This window comes from Spermophilus citellus, assembly GCF_964194105.1.
Source record: "Spermophilus citellus genome assembly, chromosome: 13".
In the NCBI taxonomy this organism is placed as follows: domain Eukaryota; kingdom Metazoa; phylum Chordata; class Mammalia; order Rodentia; family Sciuridae; genus Spermophilus; species Spermophilus citellus.
This window is the reverse complement of record NC_138193.1, coordinates 15266180-15283916: the sequence shown is the minus strand read 5'-3', so window position 1 is coordinate 15283916 and position 17737 is coordinate 15266180. Positions and strand designations below refer to the sequence as shown.

General features: G+C 50.8%; 1 long non-coding RNA gene across 1 annotated transcript; it reads right to left on the bottom strand.

The window, feature by feature from the left end:
- Positions 1 to 2511: 2511 nt before the first annotated feature.
- Positions 2512 to 17110, bottom strand: LOC308633039. Its single transcript, XR_014018689.1, has 4 exons — positions 16756 to 17110; positions 14247 to 14393; positions 13734 to 13852; positions 2512 to 6218 (listed from the first exon to the last, which is right to left on the bottom strand). It is a non-coding gene; the product is annotated as an uncharacterized lncRNA (long non-coding RNA).
- Between the last annotated feature and the right edge of the window lie 627 nt (positions 17111 to 17737).

Below are 17737 nucleotides of genomic sequence, written 5' to 3'. Positions count from 1 at the left end.
AGTGGCACACATCATTCCCCTCTCTTCCCATTGCCCAAGAGAGTCAGGCCTGAGGCACAGCAGTGTGGGGAGGGAATACAGGCCTCCCACAGGGAGGTGCTGCAGGTCACATGGTGTGGCTCAGTGGTAGAGTGCTTGCCCAGCACACCAGAGGTCCTGGGTTCATCCCCATCACCAGCAAGGAAATCAGAATGCTCTCACCAAGCGGCCCAATAACACCCGGGAACAAACGCACAACCAACCAACCACAGCTACCAACCAACCACAGTGGGAAACAAGGCTTGGTGTCCTGGTACCAAGCCTGACACCAGGAATGCTGGCAACCACAATCTCTCTCCATGCTGGACGATCCCATGCACCGGAAACCTCTTTAGCCCCTGGGCAAGGGGACTGCCCAGGCTTTCCCTTCATGTGAATACATTTTTAAAAAATGCATGAGATGTGTGTGTTTATGAGCATATATTTACAAGTAGCTCCATCAAAAATGGGAAAGGATGGCTGGGCGCGGTGGCGCACGCCTGTAATCTCAGGGGCTTGGGAGGCTGAGGCAGGAGGATCTCAAGTTCAAAGCCATTCTCAGCAACTTATTGAGACCCTGTCTAAATAAAAATTAAAAAGGACTGGGGATGTGCTCGATGGTTAAGCACCCCTAGGTTCAATCCCCTGTACCAAACATATATTAACAGATAAAAATATGTTAAATATTTTAAAAGGCAAAAGTAAAGCTTTGTGTATAATGGGCCACCATTTACTATTAAAAGGGGAGACTACATATACACATATATACATATGAGGCTTATTTGTTTGTAGATGTTTCCCAAAAGACCAGAAAGAAAGCTGGAGACAGCGCCTGTTTTAGGGAAGAGAACCAGGGAGGAGGGGCTGACTTCCCACCAGGCACTCTGCTTTATAGCTCATGATATTGTTACCTTTCCCAAAAAAAGTTCTTTTTAATTTAAATTCTTTTAATTGTCCTTTCCCACTGATGTCCTGTGGTCTATTTTTTCTCCATTGCTCCCAGATTGGGACATGCCCTGATTCCCATACCTAGAGCCTGAGGAAGCAGAGTTTCCAGAAAGCCCTGGAAAACGCAAGAAGAACTACCAACAATTGCAAAGCAAAAAGAAAGCTCCATCTGCCAGGTACGGTGGACACCCCGTGATTCCAGTGGTTCAGGAGGCTGAGGAAGGAGGATTGTGAGTTCAAAGCCAGCCTTGGCAACTTAGGGAGGCCCTAAGCAACTGAGCAAGACCCTGTCTCTAAATAAACTCTAAAATAGGGCTGGGGATGTGGCTCAGTGGTTAAGCATCCCTGGGTTCAATCCCTTGTACCAAAAAAAAAAAAAAAAAGCAAGCAAGCTCTGTCAGGCCAAGCCACCACACATGGTGCACACACTGGCTCCCGCCTGCAGGACAGGCCGCTCTGGGTAAGGGGAGGTGGAGGGAGGGGCTGGCTCACTCTTGCATGAGTCAGTCTCATCCCTAGGAGGAGGTGGAGAGAAGGGTGGCCAGGAGGGACAGAGGGATGGCAGCAACATGCCAAAGGGGGCCAGTGCTGGGGACCAGGACCCTCCACACACGGGCCGCCCCCTGAGCCATTCATACCAGACCCCTCCCCTTATCCCCCCTCCGCCACACCTTCAAAAGAGTCTCCCAACCCCCCCCCCCCAGTGGGAAGGGGGCGGTGGGCAGCTCCCTTTGCAGAAACCCAGAGGGCTGCCACTTGCCATCTGCAGGTGAGGAACAGGGACAGCACTGTGGGCAGGAGCTGGAGGCCACACTCCTCAGAAGACGTTGGGGATACCGGGGAGCGCCTCAGGTTTCTAGAGACATGGATCAGGGTTTCAGCCCGGGCGGGCCTCCAGGTCTAGGCCCACAGTGGTCACTGGGTGTCGTATGGGGAGTGTCCTCATCTAAGTGGCTGCACCGTCAGCACCCTGCTGCAGGGACAGCTGGGGACACTGGCGTCCTTGGAGGCCTCGTACAAACCCTTGCCAGAACCAAGAGGCTTGGGGAAACGTGTGGCACAGCCCACTGGGCACTCCGTCACCAAGGCATTGATCTGGGCAAGCAGCAGGGTCACCTGTTGGAGTGCACAGGGGAAGAGCCATGCGCAGAGGGACAGGCCCAGGTCACATCGCCAGAACTTGAGGTCAGGGAAGGCTCAGTGAAACAAAGACCATAGCACTGGGTTTGGTGAACTCAGTGGGAACGCAGGACCTCTAGGGGCTTTAATGTCCTCACACACATCATGAATCCCCTCCCGGGAAACACAGTGGAGGGCATCTCTCAAATTCCCTGGACGACAGAATCGTTCATTTCAGATCCGTTTCCAGATCTAGCCTGGGCTCCAAAGTCTGCCCCCAGCTGTTAACTGTGGAGCCCCGGGCAGCAGGACTCAGGGCTGAGGGTCCGTCACATCCTACTTCACAATCTTTCATTTCATGTCTTTAAAACAACAAGTGTGCATCCCTTTTTAGATTCACAAACCTGTGGTAGACAGGACCCTTTGGGGACAGACTTGAGAGAAGAGGCATCTTAGTTGTCTTGTTGGATATTGTACCCACAATGCCCATAGTGACTGGCACGTGGTGGGTGCTCACTGAACGTTAGTCAGATGAACCAGCTCTGAGAAGAAGACAGAGATAGAGACGGAAAGACGACTCAAACTGAAAGGACTAGCCAGCACAAGGAAGAACAGGCTCATGCTTTTAAAACTGAAGAGAAAAGAGGCGCTGAGTAGAGCTTTAAAGTGATGAATTAAACAGCGACATATGGGCTGGGGCTGGGGCCAGAGGCAGAGCGCTCGCCTGGCATGCAGAGGCACTGGGTTCAGTCCTCACAACCACATGAATGTAAAATACAGATATGTGTCCACCTAAAACTAAAAAAATAAAGAAAGAAAAAGAAAACGCCAGGGCCAGGGGAGACCAGGCCAAGAGGTCAGAGCCAAGCCCAGGCCCAGGAAGACCACTGACCAGGACCGCCATCCAGAACCCACCGGGGACTCTTAACCCAGCAGCCAGCTCTAAAGTGGGCAGCAGGCATGATGGACACCTGCCAGACCCGAGGAGCCGCGCAGGTGGGCGCAAAGGCCTGAACACCACAGGCCAAGGAAAGCCAGCCAGAGGTAGGCAGCAAAAAACACTGGCACGGGACGCCCCTGCCTGCGGGCAGCTTCCAAAAGGAGGCCAACAAGCCCCGGCAAGGGCGTGAGCCCCAGGGCCAGGGCTTGGGAGCCCCCCTGCCCGCCCCAGGGGCTGCTCAGGAAAACCCACCAGCCGGCAAAGCCCCACCTGACATGCTGGCTGCGGAGCCCAGTGGGCGCTAACCCGTCCGTCTCCGTTGGCAGAGCACGGAGCCCCTCAGAGGCAGCCTCAGCTCTGACTCCAGACAACCTGGAAGACAGGCTGCGCGGCAGCACAGCACCGTTCACACCTTTCCCAGCAGCAACACAAGTAGTGGGAGCCAAGGCAGCAGGGCGGGGCAGGGCGGGGCAGGAGCGCCCCCCCCCCATGGAACACCGAGCACACGCACACACACTGCGCACGCACCATGCACACACCACACACCACCACGTGCATACCATGCACACACCACCACACCACACACCACCACGTGCATACCATGCACACACACCATGCACACGCCACCATGCACTCGCAACCGTGTGCACACCATGCACACAACACCACACACACGCCACTGCGTGCACACCATGCACACACCCACCATGCACACACCATGCACTCACCACCACACACATGCCACCGCGTGCACACCATGCACATGCACACCAGGCACACACAGAAACTATACAAAGGACCATGTCTGGATTACAGTGGGTTCACAGTGGAAATAATTTCATTTTCTCAAGAGTCAAATATCCTGTTCAAAATTAACCCAGGCTGGTGAAAGGGGTCTTGCTAAGTGGGGAGAACTTTCTGGAATCCCCAACTCAAAGTCCCAGCATTCACTAACTGAGCCATCAGGCTCACGTTCACTTCTTTCCTGGGCACTTCCATCATCCCTCCAGTGACCCACCCTCCCTCTACCTTCCCCTCTCTGACATGCCCATTCACTGCCCACCCAGGCAGAATCACAGGACCAGCCTGGCGTGGTGGCTCACGCCTGTGATCCCAGCAAGTCGGAGGCTGAGGCGGGAGGATCCAAATTCAAGGTCACAGCAGGGCAGGATGCCTCTCAGAGGTAGAATGCTCCTGGGTCCATCCCTGGTACCAGAAAGGAAGGGAAAGGAACCACAGGACCCGAGAGAGATGAACCACATCACTCAGGGCTGAATGGTTCTGGCATCTTCTGAATGACACTCAGAGACTGGGGATCTGAAGAGATAGCAAAGCAGTTTCAGGCAGGGGAATGGCAGGTCTGGGCTGGCTCTGGTCACAGTCTCCAGATAAGTGCAGGGGAGAGGGAGGCCTGGGACAGGCCGAGTGGGCCTGCTGCTGGGGTGAGCATCTATGAAGCAGCTAGGCAGCAGCCGAGGTGGCCCAAGGCAGGGGCTGTGCACAGCAGGCCCCGAGATGGCCCCAGGCAGGGAGTATGCACAGCAGGCCCCGTGGTGGCCTAAGGCAGGGGGTGTGCAGAGCTGGTCCTGCAGTGGCCCAAGGCAGGGGGGTGTGCACAGCAGGCCCGGAGGACCTGGGAAGTGGCTCCTGTGCTCACAGTTGCTGCCTGGTTGCTGCAGAAGCCAGAGACCAAGTCCAGGCTTGCTGGTCCCTAGCAACATGAGCTCTGCCGCACCAGTCCAGCCACAGGAACTGGCTGGTGTGCGTCAGGTGTCTCTGGAATGTGTGGGCGTGGGCCATGCTTCTCTGGCTCCAGCCTCACGCCGCACCATCAAGTCCAGCAGAGCCCAAGTCCTCTGACCTGGAACAGGCAATTCAGCAGGAGGAAGGTGAGTAGGTTCTGGGAGCTCAGAGGACAAACACCTTCTCTCCAGTCCAGTAGCGAAAGGACTGACCTCCAAGCCTGTTGCTAGCAATGTGATTTGAATTGCTCAGTCGTTTTTTAAGTGGCTAAAAGATATTGTGCCACACTGTTAAGTTCCCAGCACCATTTCCTCGAATTTAGCCATTTGTGGGTTCCACCAAGGCTCCCAGCTCCCAGGAATGGCTAGTCACAGCGGCACAGGACGTGGAGAGCCCTAGGGACATGGTTCCTGTTTGTTGGACATTTCTCATGACAGATCTCTTGCCGAGCCTCATTCTGCACGTCCACCCATGAGGCACGTGGGACTCGGCAGGAAGCAGCCCCTGGGAGGCCACCCAGTCCACTAGGCCTCCCACCAAGGTGTCAGGGACAGGAACTCTTCTCCAGTTGGGCTGAGCAATATCCCCTCTTACACAGTGAGAGGACACAGCACTGTTGGAGTTCCTAAAGCCCACGGGAGAAGACGTTCTTGAGAAGTCACCGTCTGTTCACCGTCAGCCGTCAAGACAAGAAGGCAGAGTGCTGGTGTGCAGGATGGACTTGGCTCCTATCGACCTTCAGAGCAAGGGGACAGCCATTGTGCACTCACGGAAAACACGCATGTCTTGGTCCCTCTCATGTGTATACATGGCGGGGACAGAATCATTAAACCCAACAGCCGGGTTTCTTCACCACCTCCTGGGGAGGAAGGGCATTTCACAGGGGACAGAGCCTGATGGGAACCTAGAAGAGAGAGAGAGACTTTGGAGACACCCAAGGGACGGCATTTTTGAGGAGTTTGCGGAGTGTATCTCAGAAGGTGATTTTCATCATTTAGGGACACCCAGCAGCTGAAGCCCTGTCTGAGGAACCCATCTTCAGGAGTCAAGAGGTCCTCGCAGCTGGCACCCAGGATTCAGAGCAGCTACTGCGGGCTGCAGCTACCGGCACTGTGCCCTTCTAACCAGACCCCTGGACCTCGGGGCGTGGGGCTGCTCTTGCCTGCAGAGCCTCGTGACTGTGAGCAGCCAGGGTCTGCGAGCACCCATGTTGTCCAGCAGGAAATACCTCGACCATGGACATGAGCTGCACGCTCTCCTTGGCACTCTCAGGGGACCTTCACGGAGACCCGGGGAGACTAGGCCAGTTTGGAAGTGGGGCCAGGTCATTTCCTCTGGCCATGTCACTGTGCTCAGGCAAGAACAGGAAGCCAGGTTTTACTCAGATTACAGACGACCTATGTCTTGGGCGTTGTGACCATGGAAGGAGACTTGTTCCCAGAGGCTGTCCCTGAGAAAAGAGGAGGATGGAGAGAAGAAGGCATTTTGCTTTGAATTTTTTCTTTGAATTCTTTTTAACCATATTCATGTATTATTTTTTCCAAAGTTTAAAAATACTTATTTAAAAAAAGAAATGTAATGTCTACAAGCATATCAGTGTCTACGTAAAAGATAAAGTAAAATATTCATTTTGGCAAAAAGCAGAGCCTTTGGAAGAGGCAGGTGGTAAGGACTTGGTAGTCTGCTAACATCAGCTGGGAATCTTAATTTGGTGAGCTCTCGGGACCACGTGCATGGCTTTTTGTGTATTTTTTCCCCTTATTTGGCATGTCTTGAGGTTGTTCTATGATACTTATGTGATAAATGATTACTTTTAAGTAATATTAGACAACAGCAGAAGAGGTCCTCTGCTCTGCTCTTCAGCAAGGATGGGGTGGGGAAAAGCCCCAGTCAGCAGGGAGAGGCAGGAACTAGAAAACCCAGCACGTTCCTAGACCTCCAACGGCCCTGAGGGTCATGCCATTGGTTTAAAAGACCATCTGTTGCAAGGACAAACATAAGAGAGACATTGAAAAACTGTGCAGCCTGGGAAACTTGGCAAGACCACGTCTCAAAATGAAAAGGGTTGGAAATATCATTGGTAGAACACCCCAGGTTCAGCCCCCAGGACCACACACACCAAAAAACCCCAAATGTGGTATGCCCATACGATGAAATGTTATTCACCAACCAAAAGGGAAATACTCAGTGCCCTGGGCTTACTCTCCAGTAAAAGAAAGGGAGAGAGAGAGAGGAAAAGGAGGGGGGAAGAAGGAGCGGCAGAAGCAGAGAGGGATGACAAGAGCAGAGGGAAGCTGGGGAGTGATGAAACTTTCTCCTGATTGTGCTGAGGTTTACAATTTTTAGTCAGAATGGAAGTACTTTATTGTACGTGAAGTGTACCTCCATAAAGTTGATGTTAGAAAATAATGGAAGAGCACGATATTGGCACATTATATTGTTATATTGGGTGCATGCAAATATGTGGCAACAAATCCCATCATCATGGACAACTATAATGCTCCAATAAAAAAAGTGTGGAAAGAAAAAAAAATAAGTAAGTAAGTGGAGGAAGGGTTTTGAGTGGGAGCCTGGCGTCAGGTTCACTCAGTGTGCAAGCTCAGTGGCACTGAGGAGTGGTGCAGCCGGGTGACCCTCGTTGGGCCAGCTGGATCCAGGACACACTAGACTGAGGGCCACTCCTAGCATCCGAGAGAAGAGCAAACACAGCTTCTGTCCATCTGTCTCCCCACAGCCTTGGTGCGGGCACCCAAGGAGCCCAGGCCAGCTGGGCAGGTGATGTCACTCTCCTCTCTCAGCCCCGAATGCAGGTCCCAGGCAGCTGGGAAAGGGGGTGACATGCTCACCTTGATCCCTGAGGAATGTCCACTGCCTGTCACAGAGCCTCGTCACTAGAGAGCCAGCTGTGTGGGCCGTCCAGGGGTCCACTGCTTCAGATTCAATGTCTGTCGCCACAGCAAGATGTAGGGGACAGCAGGTGACATGGGAAGCTGGCCAGCCCTGGGCAGTGGGAGCAGAGTCCTGCCTGTTCCCGGCTCTGGGTGGGGAGAGAGGCCAGTGAGGCCCTTCACTCACTGTGTCGCGCCTCACCCTCGGGCAGCAGTGGAGAGGGAAGCCAGGCCCCATGCACCACTGATCACAGGAGCCTGGGATGAAAGACCATGCAGCCCACCCCAACCACCACGAGCACTTACTTCAAAAGGCAGGAGAGGCCCTGAGCAGAGGATGAGAAGGCACTGAGGAACCCCCAACCCTGGTACAAAATGCAAATTAGTCCAGAGGGGATGCATACAGCAAGCTCCAGCTGCTTCCGCCCAAGGGGGTTCACATGTGTCGGACTAAGAAGGGGGCTCTGGGCTGAGGACGGATAATATTTTATCCAGGGAATTGAAAACAGCAAGGGCAGCTAGGTATGGTGGTGCACGTAATCCCAGCAGCTTGGGAGGCTGAGGCAGGAGGATCTCAAGTTCAAAGCCAGCCTCGGCAACTTATCGAGGCCCTAAGCAACTCAGCAAGACCCTGTCTATAAATAAAAAATAAAAAGGCCTGGAGATGTGGCTCAGTGGTTAAGTGCCCCTGGATGCAATCCCTAGTACCAAAACCAAAAAACAAACCAGTAAGGGCGCTGGGTGAGAAGAGTCTCAGAATCTCCAAAGACGAATATCGGTTGCAGCTGGGTCAAAAGAAAATGAGTAATGAGTACTCTGATCAGTCAGAAACATGTCCCGCATGTATGTGTCGCCTCCTGTGTTTAAACTCAAACACTTAACCTTCACAGTGACCTCAAAGATAAGAAGCACACTATCCAGGCTCAAGTTCAGCTGGAAAACCTTACGCCCATTCAGAAAAGCACTTTAAATACAATCCATCCATTAATACTGCCTGACAGTGTTAGAACTGGCTGTGCTACTAAAATGTCTTTGTGATGTTTGCGGAGATGTCCTCCGAGTTGCTGTGCTGCTGGGACTCCATTGCCAGTCCCTCCCCAGCGGCTCAGCAGCAGGCTGTTCAGGTGTACGTGACCCTGGGCTTACAATTTTGTCTATGAAGCTGAGAGTTGATGGTTGGGCAGAATCTTCTTCTGTAAAAGCTGATGAAATTCATGATCACCTGGAGGAGGTGGCTGGTCCAGGGAGGACTGTGGCCTGTCAGCCTTCCACAACGGGAGCTGTGACTGTGGGCAATGGGAGGGCCTCAGAAACACAGCCCCACCCTGCAAGCAGGAGGACGGAAGCTGCAGAGGCAGAAGTGAAGGGCATGCTCCAAAGACTGAAAACCGAGACTGCCTCAGACTTCTTCCTTTGAAATCTTAGAAGAGCATTCTTTTCTTATCACAAAGCAGCATCTTCTAGAAATTTCCAAAAATTGCAGAAAAACAGCAAACAACAGCCCACGATGTCCCCAACTAGAGAGAAGTCTACCAACTGACTACCCTTTCCTAAAGAGTCCTTTTTCCATTCCTGTGAACATATTCCACACTTTTTTCCTCTTACAAAAATGTGACACTATTACAATGTCTTCTAATTTGTTTTTCCTCTTCTGAATAAATTGCAAGCATTCTTCCAAGGCAGGTGCCCCTCCGCACTTTGATGACAGTGTCATTAATGCCTCGAGCTATTCCATTAAGTGGACGTGTGACCAATCCCTGGTTCTGGGGCACTTAGGTTTTTCTCCAGTCTTTCTGGGTTGACAATGCTACACTGATCCCTCTTGAAGGGGTTTGGTTTGGCCTTTGGGGGTTTTGTTTGTTTTCACTTTCATGATTATTTCCTTTTTAAGGCTGTGATATCGACAACCACTCTTCCAGATGTTCTACCTTGATACCACCCACCAATACACAGGGTAGCCATTTCTTCAACCCACCCTTACATAGAGGTGATTTCATATTTTTTTCTTTTCCAGTTTAATAGGTAACATTTCTGATTATCTGCTTACCAGAGAAAATTGAACATGTTCATGGCTGGCTTGCCATATATATTTGTTTTAATAATCTTCCTAGTTGTGCATTTCCTTTGTTCATTTTCTTATTGCACAGTTTTCTTAATTATTTATAACAGCTCTTTGCATTGAGAAAATTAATCCATTGTCTCACAGGTTATAGCCCTGGCTGGTTTTTTATATTGCCTGTATTGTCCTTTTGCATAGTTACGGAGTAAATTCTGTTAGTATTTCCCTCATCATTTCTTTTTTTTAGTTGTCAATGGACACAGTGTCTTTATTAATTCTTGTGTGGTGCTGGGATCAAACCCAGGGCTCACACGGGAGTAAGCACTCTCCTCTGAGCCCCAGCCCAGCCCCTCCCTCCTCCTTTCTGCACACCATGAGGATAAAAATGTGTATTTTCTTCCAAATCTCTTTAAAGACCTTAAGGATTCCACTTATTAAAGTGTATTTTTAATAACTTGAATCATTTTAGCTGCAGAGGGTTCTGAGGCCTTTCCTCCTCTGAGGTGATTCACCAGCTCTCGATTCCTCCCAGGGTCCCTCAGAGTGGCATGCTTGCCATGGGGCTGGGTGGCACTGTTGTGGGTGTCTGTGCATCGCAGGGGGTAGCAGCACCCTGGTCTCCATCACACCTGCTGTATCCCCCGGCTGTAACAACCAAACCACCCCACCCTTGAGCCACGTGTCCCCAAGGAGGCAAAAGATGCCCCCATTGAGACCACTGACTGGAAATGCCACTCACCCCACAGTACATTCTTAGACATAAGGTATGCTTGGTTCTGTTCCAGAACTTTCTACTCAGTTCCAATAAGATGACGCCTACTCTTGAACTCGTAGTTCCAAACAGTTTTTATTGTGTGGTTTTGTATTAACTTTTAAATCAGTTTACATTCTTGTTTTCCCAGCCGCTCTTTCTTTTCTAATCCTCCACAGAGTAGACTTAATCTCATGGAACCTGGGTGGGGTGGGGGCACCTTTGTGTCCCTGCTGCTGGCGGGTGGGCTGTGCACATGGGAGGGGCTGGCAGGACAGCTGCTGGAGGCTGATAGAAGGGAGGGCACCGGACAGGGCCTGGGAACCCTGCCCAGGATCATCCAGTGAGACCAGAGGAAGGAGGACAGAACAAGAGCAGGACGAGGGCTAGGGCTCTGAACCTTGGTATAGGTGGGAAGGGGAGACAGGCGGGGAGGACAGGACACCTGTGACCATCCACAGGTGCTTAGCCTTCTGTCGTCCCTAGGGCCTCACACAGCCCTCTAGGGAAGCAACCTTTAAGCCCCAGTAAGTAGCACGACTGCTCGATCCCCGGGCACAGGGAACATAGGTCCCATCTCTGCCAGGGAGAGCAAGATGAACGGGTCAGGGCTACCTCCCCAGGCCCACGCCCAGGGCTGGCACTGGGATAGTCTTCCCAGGAGGGCCTGGGCCTGGGGACTGACTTGTCTTCTTTAGTGTCAGGGTTTTGTCTCTGTTAAACAGCCCAGGTCCAAGTAGTGACCTCATCCCAGGAGTACCAGTTAGGATGGTTTCAGCTGCAAGCAACAGAAAACACAAACCTGCTTAAACAATAAAAGATATTTATAGGCCCATATGACAGAAGAGCCCCCAGGGAGGCTTCATCCAGCAGTTTAAAGAGATTACAGGGCTCACTTCTTTCCATGGCTCCTTGGCAAAGGCTGGGACTCTGTGCTTCTCAGATGGATATAAAAGTGGCCGCAAATTCTTTGCTCCAGAATCCCAGCAAAGGAAGGCGCAGGGGAGGCTGAGGCAGGAGGATTGCAAGTTCAAGATCAGCCTCAGCAAATAAATGAGGCCCTAAGCAACTTAGTGAGACCCTGTCTCAAAATCAAAAGTTAAAAAAAAAAAAAGGGCTAGGGATGTGGCTCAGTGGTTGAGCACCCCTGTGTTCAATCCCCAGTTGAAAAATAAGAAAAGAAAGTAAAAAAAATAGAATCCCAGCCAAAATCCAGCGAGTCACCCTGGGCAGACCAGAGTTGTTCACACATCCATCCTGGAGGACAGAAGCACTTGTCACAGAGCTGGAGTCACTGAAGTGCCACTAGAATTGCATCTGCTGAGAAAGGAAGGAAGGGATGTCCCGCACCAGACTTGGTGAAGGTACACAACGGAAACACGCTGGAAATACTTGTGTCATTGGAGACAGTGCCTGCTTTGTCTTCAGTAGATTCACAACATCATGTGTCCTTACAACATCTTTATAACTTCTTTCCAATCTCAGGTTCCAAAGGCCCCATCAGTCCTGGGGCAATGCTAACAGGTGGAGGCAGAGCAGATATATGTGACCTACATCAGGAACTGGAGCCCCAAAGCCAGGCCAGGCCAGGTTCCAGCAGTGCGTTCTGGCCAGCCCTTCAGTGCTCTGAGGGGCAGAGGTCATGAAACAATGTTTTGTCTAGGAAACAATTTATAGCTATTATAGAAAAAAGTACCCTGGTGACACCAGCTGGCCTGCATAGCCCTGCCCTTCCTGAGCTGCTTGGCAGCTCCAGGTGCCAGGACGAGGCTCAGAAGGGAAGGAGGAAGGAAACAAGCCCTCAGCCTGTGTCAGCCCAGGGGCTTTGCAAAGGCAGTACCTGGAACCGCCTCCCTATCTCTCTACAACACGCATTGCATCTGCGAGTCCCAGCCCCTTCTAGTCACCCTCCCTCATCAAGTAGATTAGTCACTGGCAGAAAGTTCTGTACGGTTGTGGGGGTGGGGTGCTAGGGCAGATGAGCCCCCTCTTACACAGGCTGGGGACCCCAGACTTGGGACCCCAGGCTTGGTGCTGGGCTCCACGTGCCCTGGGTTCCCTGCACGATCAGGGTGGACGGCACTGCCACAGCACAGGGTGGCCCAGGGAAGCCAGCACTGCAGGCCAGGTGCTCAGAAAACAGCAGCTTGTCACCCTTAAAGCCATGCTTGCAAATCGGGCTCTTGAGTCCATCACCCTTGGTTCACTCATATAGAAAATCTTAAAAGCACAAGACTCCAGCAAAGAAACCCCAGAAATAAGGGGTAGAGAGACATTGCTACCAAGGACAAAGCAAGACTAAGCTCTTGGGCTTTGTTTTCATCTTCCATCACCCCCTTATTTCTATTGGCTTTGAAGACCCCAAAGCACAGGCCACCAGTTCCACGGGAGGGACGCCCTCCTCTGTGCACACAAAGTGTCTCAATGGTCTTCTCTGTCCCTGTGGCGTCTGGATCTTCTGCTGGCTGCTGGCTTTACTGGAGGAGCCGTTGCCCAGGCGCATACTGAGTTGTCCCCTGGTCCTGAAATGGTCTCCAGGCTCACTCTGGGAGGGCGCTGCACTTGGCACTGCAGGCTTATTTTTCTAGGGCTTGGAAATGCTCCTGCTTGGCTGGCTGACTGGCTCTGGAATGGACGCCAGACGGACGGTCCCTGCTTTGCTTCCACTTTCTCCACCAGCATGAGGCCGTCCCCTAGCGTGCAGGCTGTGTGACCTTGGATTGCCTTCCCAACCTCTAGCATGCCCGAGTCTTCTCATCCTCAAGATGTGAGTCCCTGCGCTGCTGAGGAGTGCGGGAGGTGAAGCGTGTGGGCCCCATTAATGCCACTCACGACTAATTTGCAGCACCCTAATTACTGTCTGATTTCCCTTTGGCCAAACCATCTAAAAATTACATGGAACAGGAAATCTAAATTGCATCTACCTGTTCCATAATTACATATTTAATTATGAATTAAATATGCACTCCAGAGAAGAACACGAAAAAATGAAAACTGTGGTCTGGGACCCGTGAGCTGGTGACTTCTAATGGACTGTTTTATAACATGGGGAGAGCGCACTCAAAGAGTTGTCATAGGTGGATTTAAAACTTTGAAATGCATGAAATACACCTATTTCGTGACATCTGTGAGGATCCAAGCGTCTTCCCTTCTGCTTGGGCCTTAATTAGACCTCCACCGGTTGTTACATAAGCAAGCATTTACTTTTGCCCACATGGAGGACCAGCAACTTGGGAAGGGCCCGGCTCAGCACCCTTCTCTGCTCACCTGGCGCAAGGTGAGTCTCGCCTGGAGCCGAAGCGTCAACTTCTAAGCTGGCACTCTACACACTGGTGAGTGGAGCTGGCTGCTGGCTGGAGAGAGGAGGGTGGGACCTTGGCTCCTCCCTGGTGATGAGCAGGGACAGTCAGATCTCTACGATAACTACCTCTCCCCAGAGCCAGCATTTATGAGAAGGGAAATGAGAACTGCCACTCCTAGGGCCTGGACTTGGAAACTGGCAGTCACTTCTGCCAAACTCTAGGAAGCAAAGCATCGGGAACCTATCTAGCTGTAAGAGAGGAGGCCAGATCCCCTCTGTGGAAAGAAGGTCAAAGCGTCCTGAACCTGCCTGGCATCCTCCCACACCGGTCTGGCATATGCAGTGCCACTGACACGCCATTACCAGCCCTTCTCGCCTCGGGCACTTTCTCATATTCTTCTTGCCCAGCACCCATATTCCTTCCTAGGCCTGGTCCTCAGCCCACCTCCCACCCACTCCCACCCACTCATCCCTGTCACCAGTTTGGAAGCTCTCCAGTCCTCAGTGGCTCCACCGTCACCGAGAGCTGCAGGATCCAGCAAGCCCAGGTCAGAACCAGCCCTCTGTAGTGTCTGCTGTGGCCAGGAGCGATGAGCTGTTTGATTCCTGACACTCAGTTTCTGCACCTGAAATGAAAAGGCCGCCTCAGAGATGGCTGAGCAATGACTTTTGGCAAAACTGTTAAAGTCTGTCAATACCAAATGTTGGCAAAGGCACAGAACTGAGACTTACTCACAGAGGACAAGGGCAGCGACTGGGTGAAGTCTCAGATGGATTTTGCAATATTCAAGATTAAAGATGAGCATGTGCCATGGTATGCAAAGCTGCTCCTAGATCACTCTCACTGGTGCCCACGGTGACCCACTAGGAATGCTAATGGAGGGGCCCCGGGCAGCTCAGCGGTAGAGCAGTAGCCCAGCATGCAGGAGGCCCTGGGAGGCCTGGGTTCAGTCCTCAGCAGGGGGAAATGCGAAGGAAGCAGTCTTTGTAATTGCCTACAACTGGAAACCATCTACATGTTGGCAACAGATAACCAAGAGCCCTGCGGTCATGTTGAGCCAGAGCCCCAGGTGATGACACAGAGGAGACTCACAAGTACAGAGTGAAGCCAAAAGAAAGCCATGTGCAAGACATGATTCACGTGTGGCTTCAAGTCTTGCACAATGTCATAGGTTATTGACGGGTAGGTGTACATGTGTCCAGTCAAGAGAAAAAATAATGAACACCAAACTCAGTCTGAAATTGGACAAGGGGAAAGCAATCCAGACCCTAAAATCTGAAGTTGTATCGTGGGTACAGAGTCTGTGTTATTTATTCCTTTAATTTGCTTTCGACTTCTTGTTTGGTTGGTGCTGGGGATTAAAGCCAGGCACTCTTGCATGCTAAGCATGTACTACTGGCCACATCCCCAGCCCTCCTTATTCTCTGTACCTTTCCTATGTCTGAAAGATTTCACAACAAAAAGTTTTGGGTTTTTTGTTTTGTTTTGAGAGAGAGAGAGAGAGAGAGAGAGAGAGAGAGAGAGAGAGAGAAATTTTTAATATTTATTTTTCAGTTTTCGGCAGACACAACATCTTTGTATGTGGTGCTGAGGATCGAACCTGGGCTGCACGCATGCCACGCGAGCGCGCTATCGCTTGAGCCACATCCCCAGCCCAACAAAAAGTTATAAAGACCTACTTTTTTTTTTTTAGCAGTGTTACAGCTTTTTTTTTTTTTTATTTTTTTATTGGTTGTTCACAACATTACAAAGCTCTTGACATATCATATTTCATACATTAGATTGAAGTGGGTTATGAACCCCCAATTTTACCCCAAATGCAGATTGCAGAATCACGTCGGTTACACATCCACAATTTTACATAATGCCCTATTAGTAATTGTTGTATTCTGCTACCTTTCCTATCCCCTACTATCCCCCCTCCCCTCCCCTCCCATCTTCTCTCTCTACCCCATCTACTGTAATCCATTTCTCTCCTTGTTTATTTTCCCATTCCCCTCACAACCTCTTATATGTAATTTTGTATAGCAATGAGGGTCTCCCTTCATTTCCATGCAATTTCCCTTTTCTCTCCCTTTCCCTCCCATCTCATGTCTCTGTTTAATGTTACTCTTTTCTTCCTACTCTTCCTCCCTGCTCTGTTCACAGTTGCTCTCATTATATCAAAGAAGACATTTGGTATTTGTTTTTTAGGGATTGGCTAGCTTCACTAAGCATAATCTGCTCTAGTGCCATCCATTTCCCTGCAAATTCTATGATTTTGTCATTTTTTATTGCTGCATAGTACTCCATTGTGTATAGATACCACATTTTTTTTATCCATTCATCTATTGAAGGGCATCTGGGTTGGTTCCACAGTCTAGCTATTGTGAATTGTGCTGCTATGAACATCGATGTGGCAGTATCCCTGTAGCATGCTCTTTTAAGGTCTTCAGGGAATAGTCCGAGAAGGGCAATAGCAGGGTCAAATGGTGGTTCCATTCCCATCTTTCCCAGGAATCTCCAAACTGCTTTCCAAATTGGCCGCACCAATTTGCAGTCCCACCAGCAATGTACAAGAGTACCCTTTTCTCCACATCCTCACCAGCACTTGTTGTTGTTTGACTTCATAGTGGCTGCCAATCTTACTGGAGTGAGATGGTATCTTAGGGTGGTTTTGATTTGCATTTCTCTGACTGCTAGAGATGGAGAGCATTTTTTCATGTACTTGTTGATTGATTGTATGTCCTCCTCTGAGAAGTGTCTGTTCAGGTCCTTGGCCCATTTGTTGATTGGGTTATTTGTTATCTTATTGTCTAATTTTTTGAGTTCTTTGTATACTCTGGATATTAGGGCTCTATCTGAAGTGTGAGGAGTAAAAATTTGTTCCCAGGATGTAGGCTCCCTATTTACCTCTCTTATTGTTTCTCTTGCTGAGAAAAAACTTTTAAGTTTAATTAAGTCCCATTTGTTGATTCTTGTTATTAACTAAAAGACCTACTTTTTACCTAGTATGTAGCACAGTGCTTAAAAGGTGGCAGAGGCTCATGGAAATTGTGATGTTGTCCCTTTACTCAGACTGTCCACACCTTGCTATCGTCTCATCTTCAGGGTTCTCTCCTTCATTCCATCCTTCAGACGGAAAGAGGCGTTTCCCTTTTTACCAAGCTCAAACAAGCTGTGACCAAAGTCGTGGAAAGCACCTTGAACTTGGTTATCTGTCTGAACCAGGAGAATTCAATTAGGCGTTGAGAATAGTCATTAATTTTGAAGGTGAGAAATAAACCTATAAACTAGGCTTGTGGTCAAACACCAACAGTGGATGGGCTTGGAGGTGCCGATTTGAAAGCAGGTCTTACCACATCCCCAGCTCTACTCCCTCCTTCCTGGCCAGTGGATCCGCCCCATGTGACCATCCGGGCTCCTGTTTCAGGGTTCTCCACCCTGGAAGCACACTGTTCCCCACTGGAGCTTTTAAAATCTTTTTACACCCAGGCCACACCTACACCAATCAAGTCATGGGGCCCTGGGTGGGAGCCAGGCCTGAGCGACACAGGGGGGGTCCCTTGTGCAGCCCAGGCTGAGAACCACTGGCCCACCTGGTCATTTGGAGAGTGGGCAACGGCATCCATAGGATGATCACACAGGCTCTGAGTGTCATGCGTCATTGCACAGGGCAAAAGATGATTTCAGTGGAGGGACCTGCCAGGAGCTGCCCCCACACAGCTTCCAAGCCGGCCTTCCAACTCTGCTGTTGATGCTGGGCAAGGCTCTCTTGGTGCCAGCTGCTGCCAAGGAGGAGTGAGACCGCAGGGCTGGAGGAAGGAAAAGTGCACCCTTCACCGGCTCCTGTTTGGAAAAGCTAGTCTCGCAATGTCGCCTCGCCTAGGAGTGACAGTTTCCCAGCATGGGGGTCACTGTGAGTCTTGTGTGCAGTTTCTCAGTTCTCACAGAACCAGCCTGTTGGCCCCTCATCACCTCCCCTGGGGC